This window comes from Lissotriton vulgaris, unplaced genomic scaffold, assembly GCF_964263255.1.
Source record: "Lissotriton vulgaris unplaced genomic scaffold, aLisVul1.2 SCAFFOLD_439, whole genome shotgun sequence".
Lineage (NCBI taxonomy): Eukaryota > Metazoa > Chordata > Amphibia > Caudata > Salamandridae > Lissotriton > Lissotriton vulgaris.
Window position 1 is genome coordinate 889,915 of NW_028252890.1, and position 16,186 is coordinate 906,100.

The 16,186-nt window shown below is 46.7% G+C and overlaps 1 protein-coding gene across 1 annotated transcript in view; it reads right to left on the bottom strand.

Annotated features, from left to right (window-relative positions):
- The window catches only part of LOC147661219 (Fanconi anemia core complex-associated protein 100-like), a 300,048-nt gene extending 284,180 nt beyond the window's left edge, over positions 1–15,868 (bottom strand). Inside the window, exon 1 of the mRNA XM_086951228.1 lies at positions 15,814–15,868. The gene's annotated coding sequence lies outside the window, so the exon portion shown is untranslated. The remainder of the gene's footprint in view (positions 1–15,813) is intronic.
- Between the last annotated feature and the right edge of the window lie 318 nt (positions 15,869–16,186).

Genomic DNA, 16,186 nt, shown 5'->3' on the forward strand with positions numbered 1-16,186 from the left:
TTGTTTAGGCCTGAAGTACAGATTTCAACTGCTTCTACCGTCCAGTGCAACCAGTAGGGTGACAACCTCCCTCCACATCATCATGGACATGGTTTCCAATCCTGAACATTTCATTCACCAATCATTGTTTTTAGGTTTGGAGAACTTTATAAATTAGCTACTTGTTCAAGAAACAGAATGCCTCAAACTTACTTGCCTGGTTTTAAAAATCCGTAGTATAACAAATTATACCAGCTTTCCCATAACAGAACTCAGTTAAAATCCTCCCTGACTATGCCGGGTCTCAAGTTAGGTCAAGGTTTGGAATCCGTCAAGGCTCTGTTTATGTCAGATTTCAGATTATACTAAACCTGGAATAAACCAAGATTCCATCTATGTCACATATTTGAATATTCACAGATTCAGTTTATGAAGCAGAGTTTATGATCACTGTTCTAACTATATCATTGCTCTCTTTCTTGCTCACTTTCTTAAGTTAGTTTCTAAAGAATCGCCTTGTGAAATTGTGCTTTTGCAAATTTACTTTTAAGCATATTCTCAATTTTCACAAAATGTTACTGTAAATAAACCAGGACTAAATGTATAGTCCAGTGCACAAATTGCCACCTGAGATCAAGGAGCTCAGTCACAGTCTGACCTTCTCCACTTGATCACATTGTGTAAATCTTGGGCAAATCCCTTAATCTCATTTTGCCTCAGTATTTTTGTTTGTCATAATAGTGATTATATATCAAGCTCTAGATTTGTGTATCTTATCCTGTGGTCCAAGTATTCCTGGGGGTCCTCCAGGCCTAAATAGGTGGTTCGTGGCTGATTTACTAAATTAAATAGTAATAAAATTAATCAATTAAAATGAATATTTACAAATAAGGAAGCAACACTGTAAATAGCGATTCTCCTAATTAAATGCTACAATAATCTGGATTTCATTAATGATACGGAGGCTTATATTAATTTACTCCTTGGAGAAACTGTATTTAAAGCTGTTCTCTAAATTTGCACAGCAGTTTAGCAATCTCAGTATCAGCTTGGTCTGGTTTTTTCAAATTGAAAATATTCTTTGAGTAAATATATTCTAAAATAAACATCAATCTTGCCTTAATTGTTCTGCATGTATTTGCATATTACCATAAGGCATTCTGGGAAGAGTACAAGTATCCACAAATTGTTACATTTTGGAAAAAAATCTAGAGATGTTTGCATTGGAATCACTGTCAGTAATGCTAGCTCAACTTACAACTCACTGTATTTCCTTGGACGTACAAACCACGAGTGAAGGCTTTGCATTAATTAACTAGCTATACAGTTTTGAACATCTTCTAGCTGTGGTTGCATAGCTTGTGATAAGACAAGCAATCCTCTATCACACTCCACACTGTAAATTGGCAGGCAGAGTTTGATCTGCAGGGCTTTGAGTCTACTCGTGCAGTGGGTAAAATAAACATGAAAACTTGTAGTCCTTAATCTCAAACAATACATACTGGGAGATGGGCGGATTCCACGACCGGGGCATGATGCTCTATTTAACGTCACTTGAAGAAAACAAAGACAACAACACACAGAATGTCTTAAGGTATCAAATCATAGCCTAAGTTTGAAAACAGGGCCCATGATAACATGGAGTGAGGGTCGAGGTGGCAGACCAAGTCAGAGCTAGAAGCTCCGACCAACATCTGGAGTCTTCAACCTGAAATGCATGTAAATGTTTAAGCAAATACATTGCACACAAACCCTGGGGGAGCGAACCTTGACTCCACCAGGTAGGTTGCTCCCTGTCCGCACAGCGCACAGCACTGCCTGTGTCTCCCTGCCCCAGCTGGCGCTGCTGAGGAAGTTCGAGGCCCTCCACCACCCGCAGGCTAGCACCTCGGCCTCATCCCTGGTGGCCAGTGGTAGGCCGTAGGTAGGTTTGTTCATCCTCCGCTTTATTGCTTTTACTGTATTGCCTGTATTTTCATTGTTGTGTCTATGACTGCTGTTGTCTCTTTCCCCGCTGCCTGTACGTGGTCCGTGCCCCTTTTTCTTCCCTCTGATCCCCTCGCTGTCCCCGTGCTCTCTCTGCCCGGTCTTTCCTTCTGTACCCCTCGCTGCCCCAGTGTCTCTGCCCGGTTTTCCCTTCTGTTCCCCTCGCTGCTCCCGTGTCTCTGCCCAGTTTTCCCTTCTGTTCCCCTCGCTGCCCCTGTGCCTCTCTGCCTATTCTGCCTTCTGTTCTTAGCTGCCCCTGTATTTCTGTGTTCTGTATTTTGATTCTGTGCTACTCGCTTTTCCGGTAATTCTGTGCCCTTTTGCCTTCTGTGCCACTCGTTTTTCCCTCGTTTTTCCCTCGTTTTTTTGTTGCTTTTGCCTTCTGTTCCACTCGTTTTTTGTTCCTGTCTGCCTTCTGTGCCACTCGTTTTTTCCCTCGTTTTTGTGCCCCTTTTGCCTTCTGTTCCACTCGTTTTTTTGCGCCCTTCTGCCCTCTGTTCCACTCGTTTTTTGTGCCCTTCTGCCCTCTGTGTCACTCGTTTTTCCCTTGTTTTAATGCCCCTTTTGCCTTCTGTTCCACTCGTTTTTTGTGCCCTTCTTCCCTCTGTTCCACTCTTTTTTGTGCCCTTCTGCCCTCTGTGCCACTCCTTTTCCCCTCGTTTTTGTGTTGCTTTTGCCTTCTGTTCCACTCGTTTTTGTGCCCTTTTGCCTTCTGTGCCACTCGTTTTTCCCTCGATTTTGTGCCCCTTTTTCCTTCTGTTACCTTCGTTGTCCCTCACCGAGCGTCCCCTGCGGCCCCGCCCACCTGACGGCCCACTGCCCACCTGCTGTCCCTGCCTCCCAACTCTCAGCTGCTCCCTCCCACATCCCCATATATGCCGGCCGCTGGCGTGCCGGAGGCAAGCCCGTCTGCGCCTGTCCGCACCTGGACCGCGCCCAGCGGCAGAACCCCTGGCCTCCGCACCCACCAGGACGACCGCCGCCACTACAACGCTAGCACTCTGCACGCTCTCAACTCCGGACGGAGCCACACCTGCTTCAAGGCCTCCCTGGAACGCACACACGGCCCCTTCATCTGCCGGAACTGCAGCTACACCAGCCTCAGAGCCGACGAAACACCCACCAAGAAAGACCCCTACCACCTCCGATGCACACTACTGAACACCCGCTCTGCACGCAAGGATGCCGTTGAGTTCTGGGACCTGCTCGAGACAACATCCCCAGACCTCACCTTCCTGACAGAGACCTGATCTAACGATTCCTCCGAACCCGACATCACCATAGCCATAGCCATCCCCGAGCGTTCCAAGATCATCCGCAGAGACCGCACCAACGGAGTCGGTGAAAAATCGCCATCGTCCACAAGAACAGCAATAGGGTCTCGACTAGCACGGACGACGCGCTCAACACCGCCGAACACATGCATTTCCAGATCCACACAGACCCTAACTCCACCCTCTGATGCACCCTCGTCTACCGACCCCCTGGACCACGCCCCCAGTTCAGTGACTTCATCGCCGACTTGATCAGCACGCACTCCCTGACCTCCACCGACTACATCCTCCTCGGATACCTGACCTTTCACCTTGAAAACAATGACAACAACTCCACAACCCTGATCGATAACCTCGCCAACCTCGGACTGAAGCAACTCGTCACAACGCCCACCCACTCCGCCGGCCACACGCTCGACCCCATCTTCTCCTCAAGCCCGCACGTCTCTGTCAGCCACACCACCGAACTCCTCTGGACCGACCACCTCATCATCCACTTCACCTTCCAGAAGCCCACCACACACCACCGCACCCAACAGATCCCCCGCCGCTGCTGGAGCAATATCACCGAAGACCAACTACATGCAAACCTCGCTCTCAGCCCACCCACAGATCCCTCCAATACAGACGACCGTGCCCACAGCCTCAGACGCCGGATCAAGTACTGCCCCAACACCCTTTCCCCGCTGAAGAAACCCCCCCAGCAAGAGGGCCAGCTGGTTCACCTCAGAACTCCTAGCCTCCAAGCAAGCCTGCCGGAAACTAGAGAAGAAATGGCACAGTGAACCAACTCCGTACAGTCACGCAGCACACAAGGACGCCATCCGCAACCACCATCACCTCATCAGGGCGGCCAAGAGGACCTCCTTCAAAGACCGCCTCGACAACAACGCACACAATAGCAAGGAGCTCTTCAACATCGTGAAGGAACTCTCCAACCCCAGCTCCAACACCAACGGCATCCCGCCGTCGCAAGCCCATTGCGACTCCCTCGCCACCTTCTTCCACTGCAAGATAGCAGACATCCACGACAGCTTCAACACACAGACAGCCACAACAGACAGCAACACAACAGACCCTCCGCACACCATCGACCACGACCCCCTGCTAGCCTGGGCCAGCGTGAACATCGATGACACCATCAAGACCATGCGCACAATCCACTCAGGCTCTCCGTTAGATCCATTCCTGCACCACGACTTCAACAAAGCAAGCAGCTCCATCACACTCCACCTGCGCAACGTCATCAATTTCTCCCTCGAGACCGCAACCTTCCCAGAGATCTGAAAACACACTGAGATCAACGCCCTACTCAAAAATCCCAAGGCAGATGCAAGAGATCTCAAGAACTTCTGGCCGATCTCCCTGCTCCCAGCCAAGGTCATGGAGAAAACCGTCAACCGACAGCTAACCCGATACCTCGAAGAAAACAGAATCCTGGACCATTCCCAGTCAGGGTTCCACAGCAACCACAGTACCGAGAATGCCCTCATCACCGCCACCGATGACATCAGGACCCTGCTGGACAACGGCAAGATACCAGCACTAATCCTCCTAGACCTCCCTGCCGCCTTCGACACCGTCTGCCACCGCACGCCTCCACGCCGCAGGGATCCGAGACAAGGCTCTGGATTGGACCACCTCCTTCCTCTCTGGCAGAACCCCGAGCGTCCGCTTCCCCCCATTCCGTTCCAAAGCCTCTGAGATCATCTGCGGCGTACCCCAGGGATCCTCCCTCAGCCCGACGCTGTTCAACATTTACATGGCCCCGCTCGCACGCATAGCCCGACAGCACGACCTCAACATAATCTCCTACGCCGACAACACTCAGCTGATCCTCTCCCTCACCAAGGACCCCATCACCCACCTACCAAAGCCAACCTCCACGAAGGAATGAAGGCTGTCGCCGACTGGATGAAGACCAGCCGTCTGAAGCTGAACTCGGACAAGACGGAGGTCCTCATCCTCGGCTCCAACCCTTCAGCTTGGGACGACTCCTGGTGGCCGATGTCACTGGGGGCAGCCCCAACACCCACCGACCACGCACGCAACCTGGGAATTATCCACGGCTCAACGCTCTCAATGACCAAGCAAGTCAATGCTGTCTCCTCCTCCTGCTTCAAAACCCTCCGCGTGCTCCGCAAGATCTACAGATGGATCCCGACAGATACAAGAAAGACAGTCACCCAGGCCCTCGTCAGCAGCAGACTCGACTACGGAAACGCCCTCAACGTCGGAACCCCAACCAAGCTCATCAAATGACTACAACGCATATAAAAAAAGCCTCGGCACAACTGATCCTCGACGTACCACGCCATGGCCACATCACCCCCCACCTGAGAAACCTGTACTGGCTCCCCGTTAACAAGAGGATATCCTTCAAGCTCCTCACCCACGCACACAAGGCACTCCACAAGACCGGCCCAGCCTACCAGCTCTCTTTCTACACCCCCAACCGCCAGCTACGCTCCTCCGACCTCTCACTCGCCACCCTCCCGCGCATCCGAACAACCACAACCGGTGGGAGATCCTTCTCCCACCTCGCCGCCAAGACATGGAACACCTTCCCACTGAGCCTACGATAGACCCAAGATCTGCTGACCTTCAGGAGGTTACTCAAGACATGGCTGTTCGATCAGTAGCACCACACCACACCACACCCCAGCACCTTGCGACCCTCGAAGGTATGTAGTGCGCTTTACAAATGATTGATTGATTGATGGGGGATGGGGCCCCAGAGACGTTGCTATGGCTCTAAATCTTTTAACTGGCAGCACAGGAAACTGACCTGTGGTTCATTGACACAGTAATCTGCTTGCATCCTCAGCTTTTAGCCAGCACCTGTGAATTTCCCTCCGCAGATCATTTTAAAATATCTTGGGATATCATTGGTAAAATAACTCAGCTTTCAATTAAGATTGAAGCTTCAGAATCCCTGTGGCCTTGCAGACCCCCAAAAAGTATAACAAATGATGTGACCATCTAATCAGGCATGAGATCTGTTCAGCTTCATCCAGTATTTGGTGTCTTCTGGAGATGGGACTTGTTCTTTTTAAAGTATAGACACTAAGAACCGGTGCCTAAGCATTGGAGAAAGGCAGGTAGAGAAATACACTACAAATGCAGGACCAGTAGGAGTCTACAATCCAGAGACAATCCCACTACTATTTAGACCCCAAAAATTCTACTACAGCTATTCTGAGCACACTTCTGTAGATAGTGCAAGCCTGGTTTCCAGTTCCTCTACAACTTACTACGGATTCTCAAGGCCACTTTTCCAAGGCACAACTTTGTTGCAAGATGTGGCTCTAAGAACTGGTGGGTTGGAGGATTTGTGGGCTTGTTTGTTAAACGCACGCCTTTCACAACAGGTCACCATCTTGATTTAGGAGTCTAGGTCCCTAGTTATGATTAAAAGTCACAAGGAAATGTGGAGTTCTAAGCCTTCTCAATTTCATGCCGGAATTGGCTCACTCTGCTAGATCCCTATTATGCACTAAATGCCAACAGGTGTTGAGGATTTGTCAGTGAGCCCCAATGGCAAGCATTTTCTGGTCTGTCATCTGCCACTGGGGGTGTTTACAGCATGTAACTCAGGTTCTACGATACTCATCAAGGTGATGTTACCAAGCCTATTCACATTTTCCTGGACTTTTTTTTAAACAACAATGAGCTATCCGTGCCTAATGCACGATATAGTGTTAGTGCCCCTTATTTCATAAAAAGCATTTAACATATCAGAATCCGGGATATGTTGACATTCTTAGCTCATCGAAGAGTTTCTTTCATTATTTCCAAACGGACAAAAAAACACTAGGGGCAAGTAAGATGTAGCCTATCAGAAATAGTCAACATTTGTATTCAAATCAAGATAATGCTATGACATGCTTTGGTGTGTTGGTGTTTAGGACTCTGTGGACTAGTCAGTGGTTAGTTTTTAAGGAGTTTTACTTCAAATTGACAAAACACGTGGCCTTATCAAAGCTTGCCAAGATTTAAACATAATATAAGACTCCAGACTTTACATATAGGAACAAATAGCTATACTTAGGTAAACAAGTCTAATTCTATTGAAGACACAGAAGCATGTATTATCCCTCCCAAAGTAATCAGTAAAGTATATGAGTGATGGCGCCATCAGTATTTTATTGGGTTATGTTGTAATGGTTTCTATACTGATGATATGCCCCCAAGCTGGTTATTTAGGGGCTATGTGAAAAGGAGTAGGCCATGATGAAAAACGTTACCTCCAACTGAAGAAAAGTAAAAATTACAATTTGTTTAAAAATAAAAACTAAGCTAACGTTTATAACATTTTATTGCTAAAATCATACTGCGACATTAGTATCAAATGTTCAAGGGTCAAAATTATGGCCGAGGAAGGAGTTATGGAAAGGAAAAGGTAGTGTTAGAAGTTAGGTCAGAGTCAGGATTAGGGTTAGCATTGGGGAGTTACCAAGTATTCTCATTATTATGGAATTGTTTACTAAGGGGTCTATCTTTACCGATAAGCTGGATGTGCGTTTGTTTTCAAACAACCTGCAGATGCCTTCCTCCAAGGACAACCTTGCCCACGGACCAAAGATTACACTGGAATGAGCTGCCTGAACTCTTGCACCAGATGTCTTAGACCTCCTCCCTGGCAGTCATCAATATTTTGTTTAAATTCATCAAAATAAATTCTTGCAATAGTTCCTGAATGTACATAACATCACATAAAATAAAATTATGTTTTTGGAGCTGGGTCACCTACTGATGACATTGTGATGGCTCCTTAATTCTAGTGCGTATAATTTTAGCCAAGTCTTCCTGTACGTTTTACCAGGTTACAGAAATCTGCTAAAGACAAAATCTTGTTTTCTTTGACTGAACAATGTATATGCTTGTCTGTATGTTACATATGAGCAAAGAAAAACGTGACAAGCCTAACTAAGGGTCTGATTAAATTGCTGGAGGGTGGTCAGAGTAAATTACACTATCACCCTGGTGGAGGGATCGCCTGCCAGATTTATAAATGACCTACAAGCTGGCGGTCCTTTATAAAGCATTGCCAGGAACTGCCGTCTTAGCGCTTCCTGTCAATGCATTTCGCTGTTTGGTGAAGGGCTTCGTCTACATGATGGCGCTGTACACCAAACAGTTATCTTTTTTTATTTTCAAAAAGAAAATCCCAAAATTGGATTTTCTTTTTGCAAATCAAAAAATACAATTCTCCCCTCGCCATGAGAGCCCTGTCTCATGGGGAGGGAAGCATTTAGCAGTTTTTACTGCCCCCTACCACAGGGTTTACTGGTGGTGACGAGCAGTGAAAACGGACCTCTAATTCCGTCTGCCTCCGACAGCTCTTACTGTGGAATACAGGGTAGTCAGAATGGTCTAATCATGGCAGAGACGGAGTAGTGTCTGCCGTGATTCAACCTATGGTCCGTTTGCCTCTAACTCATTCGGGCAGACCATTATCTTGGCAGTAAGCATACTTTTTATAAAAATTTCTTTATTTTATTTTTATTAGAGAAAGGAAACGTATAGAGCAAATGATTGGAGAGTACACAGTACATATGACTATCTTAGCACAGCATGCATTACATTTTAATACGCGAGTTTTCTGATATAGAGATCCTGGTACCATACTTCACTATGACGCATTTAGCATACATTACTGTGGCCACCTTACATAGAGTACCCAGATATTGTGCAGTCTGTTTGATTTGGTCTCTCGGCCTACTTTGTTCCTGCAGAGGTGGATACCCGGGGGGACATCTGGTTCTATTGCCAGTGAGTGTGTTCCCAGGAAAATAGTTTGATTTATGTCAATATAGTAGTGCGTCTTGAGTGTCTGCTCCCTCTGGTTCGCCTCTCTCTTTCCCTATAAGGTAAGCACGATAAGTTCCCCAGATGTTTCTGAGCTGATTCCGTAGCAGTAAGCATACTTCATCGCAGTTGCAATGGAGTACGCTTACTGCCAACATACAAAATGGACCCTAAATTCCCTATCAGTGTGTTCAAGGTCATCATCTTACCAAGGCTAATAATTGTGTCCAAGACATCTCTGTTACTGTCGCTTAACACCGAAAAATCTTTACTTCAAGAATTAGTGTTGCTGAAGTTAAAGTACAACAGGATTTCTCCCTCCTCACCAGATTAGGTTTAAAATCCTTTAACCAAGGTATCTAAGAGTGCAACAGGAGAGGGGGTCATGATAGAAATAGATGCACTTATGTGGTTTCTCTGTGGGTGGTTTCCACATCCTTCTATGTTTTATGTAATAAATGGTGTAAGAGCTCATGAATAGTTCTTCTTTAACAAATTATGTTAGGGAATAGATTCTTACGTTTTTAACGCATCCATTTGCAATAAGCAGTGAAGTTTTAGGCTTTTTAATTAATCAAAAATTACCCAGTTTGATGTCATCTAGTGACACAATACACTCCAGGGAGAGGCGAAGGAAGGGATCTTTTAAACTGGTCCAGGCATGCGTCTCAAAACAAATGCTGCTAATCAAAATATGTGCATATTCCATTCTCTCAACCTTTCTAAAGGGGGTTATCAGAAGGAGACCCCAGGCCCTGGGGGTATCCTTTATAGAAATATGGAGTCCTCACACACCAAAGTGTCATGCTACATCATCTGGCCTGCTCCTCGCCGGGTGGGAGCTGCAATGCCCAATGGGCACCCACAAGGAGGCTCTTTATAGGAGATCTTTTTTCTATGTGAGATCACGAAGGTGTGCCTAATCCTATAGTGAAAGCTAGTGGTGTGTAATGTGGAGAAATAGTATGAATCAAAATAGACTCCAACACTTTGGACACTTCTAATCCGATTCTGGGAAGGTAGGTACGATTAAAACCAAAGTGCAAACTAAATAAAATATGTGTCAGAAATTTGCTATATCAAGGGAAGGTCGACCAATGGGATGGTAATGGCTACTGTGTTTGTAGTTATCACTGGGGTTAATATTGCCTTTGGCGATCTGGTTGCGCTGATGAGAGTGCCTTGTGGTACTTTGTTTATGATCTTGATGAAATGCTGTGGATCCCTTCAGGGACAAACAGTAGCATGAAACATGTTGACCTTCCCTTGATATAAAAAAAACTTTTGACACATCATGTCTAATTTAGTTTGCACTTTTTTTTTTTTACAGACAGCACAATTTCCACAAAATTTGCACAGACTGCAGTTTTACTGATTACACTATCTTGCGCATAAATTATAATGCGTAGAAATCGGATTTCAGTGAAAATCATTTGTACAAGTAAAGCGTCTTGATTCGTTTCGATCCTATGAAAATCTTTGTTTTCATGAAACATTCAAAATTACCTAAAAAACACTAAACTTTTACTTTTCTAATTGCTGAATGTCTACAGTTTATTGCATGTATTTACATTTTGTTGTGTGTTGCAAAATACTGACCCCCTAGGGAAAAGCTAGCCTAGAGTGTTAGTGCTATTAATTCTTCTGCACGGAGTGCCCTTCACAAACCTGAAGTGATGCTCCAGATACTATATTTGGTTAAAAAATATCTATATTCTCCCTCTCACACTCTCTCCCTCTCTCTCACTCACACTAACACTCTGTCTCACTCTCCGTTTGCTTGAAACACCTTTTTTTCACAGTTCCTCAAACCTGCATCCAAAAACAGAAGAAAATTGTCTAAGACCCAACATGGGAGAATTTGGGAGAATATCAAGTTGACGTTTCCAGTGACTGACGTCAGCTGTGAGCAGCTCAACCACGTATTTCATTTTCCATTCCACACCAGTACTTAAAATGTGATGCTATCACCATAAACAGAAAACTACACGTAGTGCAGTGCATACACATATACCTGCCTATGGTGTGGAGGATACTTGACTATTGCAATATTCTCTATGCCTGTACCAGAAAGAAAGATTGCTAAATTACAAACATTCCAAACCAAACATCCAGACTTTGTGTCTGTCAGAACCCCTTTCAGAGGGCCAGGGGCAAGCAGGGGTTACTGGGCCCAACCGTGAAGGGCCTCCTACTGCTGATATCCTGGCGTCCGACCTACAAGGGATCTTGAGCAACTGGACCACGTACCCCTTCAGCACGTGACTCACACGAATAGCATATTTATAGCGAAGTATTTGTATTTTACTGCTAACAACACCAAGTGAAATACAACATTTACAAACTAATCAGTCCCCCTGAGGTCAGGGTTCTAGTGTTTCGAAGAAAGTTCCCCGTGTCCCAAGCTCGGCTCACGATAGCAATTGTGTTTATTCCCCATTCACTTTAGTCAACATCCAGAGTAGGCCCACTACTAGTCCAAAACTCAAAATCCACTTCGACTATATATCAAAGTCAAAAGTGTTCCAACGCTGCAGCGCTATCTAGCAAGCAAGATCCCCCTAGGGCCAACTGGCCCGAAATCATTCTTATCCGCACCTACAGGATCGGAGCTGTCAGAGTATTGGAGCGGCAGCAGCTGACTCAGGTGAGTTCACTGCATGCAACAATCCCAGAGTTCCTCATTCATGGTAGCTCACCCACAGTAACCAGAGGTCCCCCGCGGCTGCACGTGGCAGGCTAAATCTTTGGCTCGTCCCACAAGGGGAGTGTGCAGGAAGGAGAGATGGGGCAATGCTGATCCCTCATCCCGGTGTAAGTGCCTTTCTCCTTTAGTGACTCTCTAGGCCAGATCATACATCTTGCTAGGTCCAGTGACCCCCTCTTGCATATGGGGTCACCGTATCGTTACAGTACACGGGTACTGACCCGATCGGCCAGGCAGATGCCAACAGGGCGGCCCAACATGGTATGCAGGGTCACTGACTTCACCACGCATAGGCTACGGCCCACTCCACATGGCAATCTATCCACAGCAGCAGCTCCTGGCATAATGGGTTGCCATTCCCTCACTGCATAAGGGCTGCAGCCCAAACTGTACAGCGATGATTACAGTTACTTTGCAGCTCACCCTCCTGGCATAGAGTTGCAACCTCCTCAGAGCACATGTGCTCCGGCAGATCAGCACTATCCCGGGCTCACTACATGGTGACCCTCCTCTGGCATACAGGAGTCACCAACATTGTCTTACATATGGGCAATGAGCAGATCGGTGCAGCAGCCTTTTCCACCTCCCTCAGGGAGTCCACTAGTCAGAATTTCCCCCTGGACCTCGCTCCCTCTGCCACACTCCTCTCCCCCACAGGGCACACTTGCCTTGGCAAGCAGGCAGGCGCTGGTGCTCCAGGGCAAGCAGGCAGGCGCTGGTGCTCCAGGGCAGGAGGTCTTGGATTCCTTGGATGATATACCCTCACCCAGCAGGGAGACTAGCAGGCCTTGGACCCTAGCCCCAGTCACAGACAGAAATCTCGCATAGCTTCTCCTCCTCACACAGCCCGGCTGGCTGCTTGACAGGAAAACTCCAAACACAGAAATAGCACACAATTGTGGCTTAGTTGGCCTAATGCTCAGTTCTGCATGTGGTATTGGAAGGATAGAATGCGAGGGGTTGGAATGTGTAGCAGTTATTCTGACCGGGGCTGAGGCAGGAGTTAGACGTGTCTTACTGCTATCACAAATAAAGCTAATAATTAGATCCAAATCGTGTTGCCTATTTTATTATGTGACGAGTGGACTTACCTGCGCTGTAACCACAAAATTGGTTGGAACCTTCTCTGTATCCATGCAATGCTCTTCGCAAGGGTGTGCCTCTTTGCTGGGCTGCAGTGGTGCTTGTTCTACCACTGAGGCTTGAAACTGCTGACTAGGGTTTCTTGGAGTACATTTGTGTCATGGGGATATGCTAAAAATCTGACATGGATCTAGCCAGCAAAGACTTTGGAGAACCTTGGAGTAGAGAGTTGCAGACTGTAGTGCCGTAGAGTGCAGTGGAATTGAGTGCAGTGGCGCTCAATTCAGCGTCATACAATGCAGCATAATAGAATACAGTGGCATACATTAGAGTAGTGCATAGTAGGGTTGGAATGTCGTGGAGCAGAGTGCAGTAGCTTAGAGTAAAGTGGCGAAGAGCAGTGTGGAGTAGAGTTGAGTAATGCAGAGGACAGTGGCGTAGAGTCGAGTGGGTGCCGTAGAGTACAGTGGCATAGGGTGAAGTAATGCAGAGTGGAGTAGTACACAGTAGAGTGGATGAAAGTGCAGTGTTGCAGAGTAGAGTGTCAGTGCAGTGACGTAGAGAGCAGTGACCCAGAGTAGAGTGCAGTGGTTAAGAGCAGAGTGGTGTCAAGTGCAGTGGCATAGAGTAGGGTGGCGCAGAGTGACGTAGAGTGCTGTGGCGTAGAGTAGACTGCTTCAGAATTTAGTGAAGGTCCATAGATTGGAGTAATGCAAGGTAGAGTGCAGTTGCGGACAGCAGCATAGAGTGTAATGGCATAGTGTAAACTGGTATAGAGTTTAGTGGTACAGAGTAGATTAGAGTGGCTGGTGTGCAGTGGATTGGCATAGAGTGCAGGGGCATAGAGTTGAATGTTGCATGTACATTGTATGGGCATAGAGTGCACTATTGCCGAGTGGCGTAGACTGGAGTTGTGCAGAGGAGATTGGTGTGACCTAGAGTAGAGTGGTACATGGTACAGTAGAGAGGCATAGAGTGAATGGTGCAGAGTGCAGTGGCGTGATGTAAATTGGAATGGTGCAGAATAGAGTGGAGGGTTGCAGATTAGCGTGGCATATTCACTGTGTGGTAGGTAGGACACAACCGTTACAGACAACACATTTTCAATGGAAATGACCATTATTTGAAATCCAGTATGTGTAAAGCGCAAACAATTACCCGAGGGTGTCAAGGCGCTGGGGGGAAGAATAAGCAAGATATTGCCCAGAGTTACATGGTGCTGGGCTTACCTGCAGTCGGCGCAGGGGATCGAACCGTGAGCCCAAATGGTCCGGAGTCAGGCGCCCTGGCTGCTGTGCCTCACCCAGGGCTCGAGTCGGGGTACCTCGCGGGTGGATGGCATCCCCCCCACTTATTTTACCGGGAGCTCCATAACTGGAGCAAATGGAGCCACACATTCACTCATTAGCCTCTCTGGGGTGAGATCGGAGCTCATTCAGAATGCTGCTCACGCGCTGGCTTCTCTGATGCAATTGCATATAAGGGGTGAGCGAGGGGAGGCAATGAGTCTGATTGTGCAAGCCACCTTTCGTGATGTCACTTCCTGTTGTGACATCAGCGCCCCCCACTTCTTTTTTTAGGAATTGTGCCCTGGCCACACCTCTTCCTATTTGCACAGACATACTGTTTCACTAATAAAAGCATACAGAGCACAGATGAAAATGTGTGGCAATTGCATCATCTAGTGTACTTATTTGTTTTGATCATATTAAAGTATGTGTTCCCAACAAACTTCAGAAATAACAAAAACGTGCCTTCGTTGTGTTCCTAATTGTGATATATTCTGAAATACTTACACAGTTCATTTAAATGTTGTCCTGTGCTGGAAAAAACCTCTTTCCTGCCCCCATTATCTAGCAAGATTGTCACAGAAATCCTCTCATTTTGAAGTCAGATAAAGAAAAGTAAACAAGCACCCTCAGATGACAGCACCCTAACATTTGCTCAAGGTCTTTGAATGAACTGGAAATGCAAAGAGAATAAAAGATTTACAGGCCGGTTTACAGAAAGGGGGCGCTCAGAACAATACTGTTAATAAGGTTTAATCAAAGGAAGGTCCGAGCTCAAGCTGGACAACCTAAAATAAATAGAGCCAGCAAATGGAAAGCAAGAAAACGTGAGTTGCAAACCACAAAGCCAATGGCAAGCAAAGGGAAGAATACATTTCTAGGTCAACTTTCTGAATGTCCTCAAGATGTCTTTAGCAAGTAACTTGTGACCTAAAAAGGTAGAGCTATCTAAGAGGTGTGCTAAGCCTACCATTAGGAATAACGCACTCAGTTCGTCGCCAGCTGAGGGTAATTCAATTGTATTCAAGATTTCTTCCAGGATCTAAGACATTACCTAAGTCCCAAGAGAAGCTGTCAATAATGTCCGGTCCAAAAGGGTTGTTGTATATTTTGTGTTGTGTTAAAGGTGGGGGGAGAAAGTGTGGCAAGTTGTAGGAGCCAATGGAAGGATAGAATGCGGGGGCTGGAGTGGCTAGTGCTACAAAAGCAAACGGAACGCTTCGGGCACAGACTCTCCCCCCCCCCCCCCCCCCCCCCAACCACCGCTCCTGCTTGAAAATACCATCAGCCTGGAGTTTCTTATGATATCTGACAAATGTCTCTGTATCACAAGTGCAGTTACGTCACGCTGTACTATTTACCACATATTGCATGGATTCTGAAACTTTCACTTTCTTGTCACGAATAGCAAGAAGGGCTAGCAAACACGGGCATGCACAATATTGCTGCCTACAAAATCTAGATCCATCTGAACACGGCACTGTACGTCCTGGGCAACTAGCATGCGTTACATTACAGCATTTTATCAACAACAACGAAGAGAAGTTTGTTAGCTAAAAGTGAACTCCCCAAAAGTGTATCTTCCCATTTTCATTCCCCAGGAAACCTGCACAACTTAAGAATTACTTGCAACCTTTCTTCGTTTAACACGCACTCCTGCGGAATTGAAAATAGTTAAAATTACCTGCACAATTGGCGCCTTTACTTTGCTAAGAGGACAGCGGAAGCCGTGATTGGTTGCAGCACGTCTACGCCCACTGGTTACAAGTAAATGAGGACCTGTCTGGACCTGGGGAAGTGGTGGGAGGAGTCTTCGCAACTGAGCCTAGGCCAGGGGGAGGGATTTCCGGGTTACAAGGAGAACTTTCAGTTTCACTTTTCGCTCCGACCTAGTCGCAAGCCCTGAGGTTTACCTGCAAACGATCGTAAATATTATTAGAAAGGAAGGTCTATTCCTGTACTGGAGTGCAGACTGGGAGAGAAAAGAAGCATTGGCAAAGCAAGTAGATCTCGCATTTGGGACCTATTAGATTTTCCAATAGCGTTTAGCCATGCTG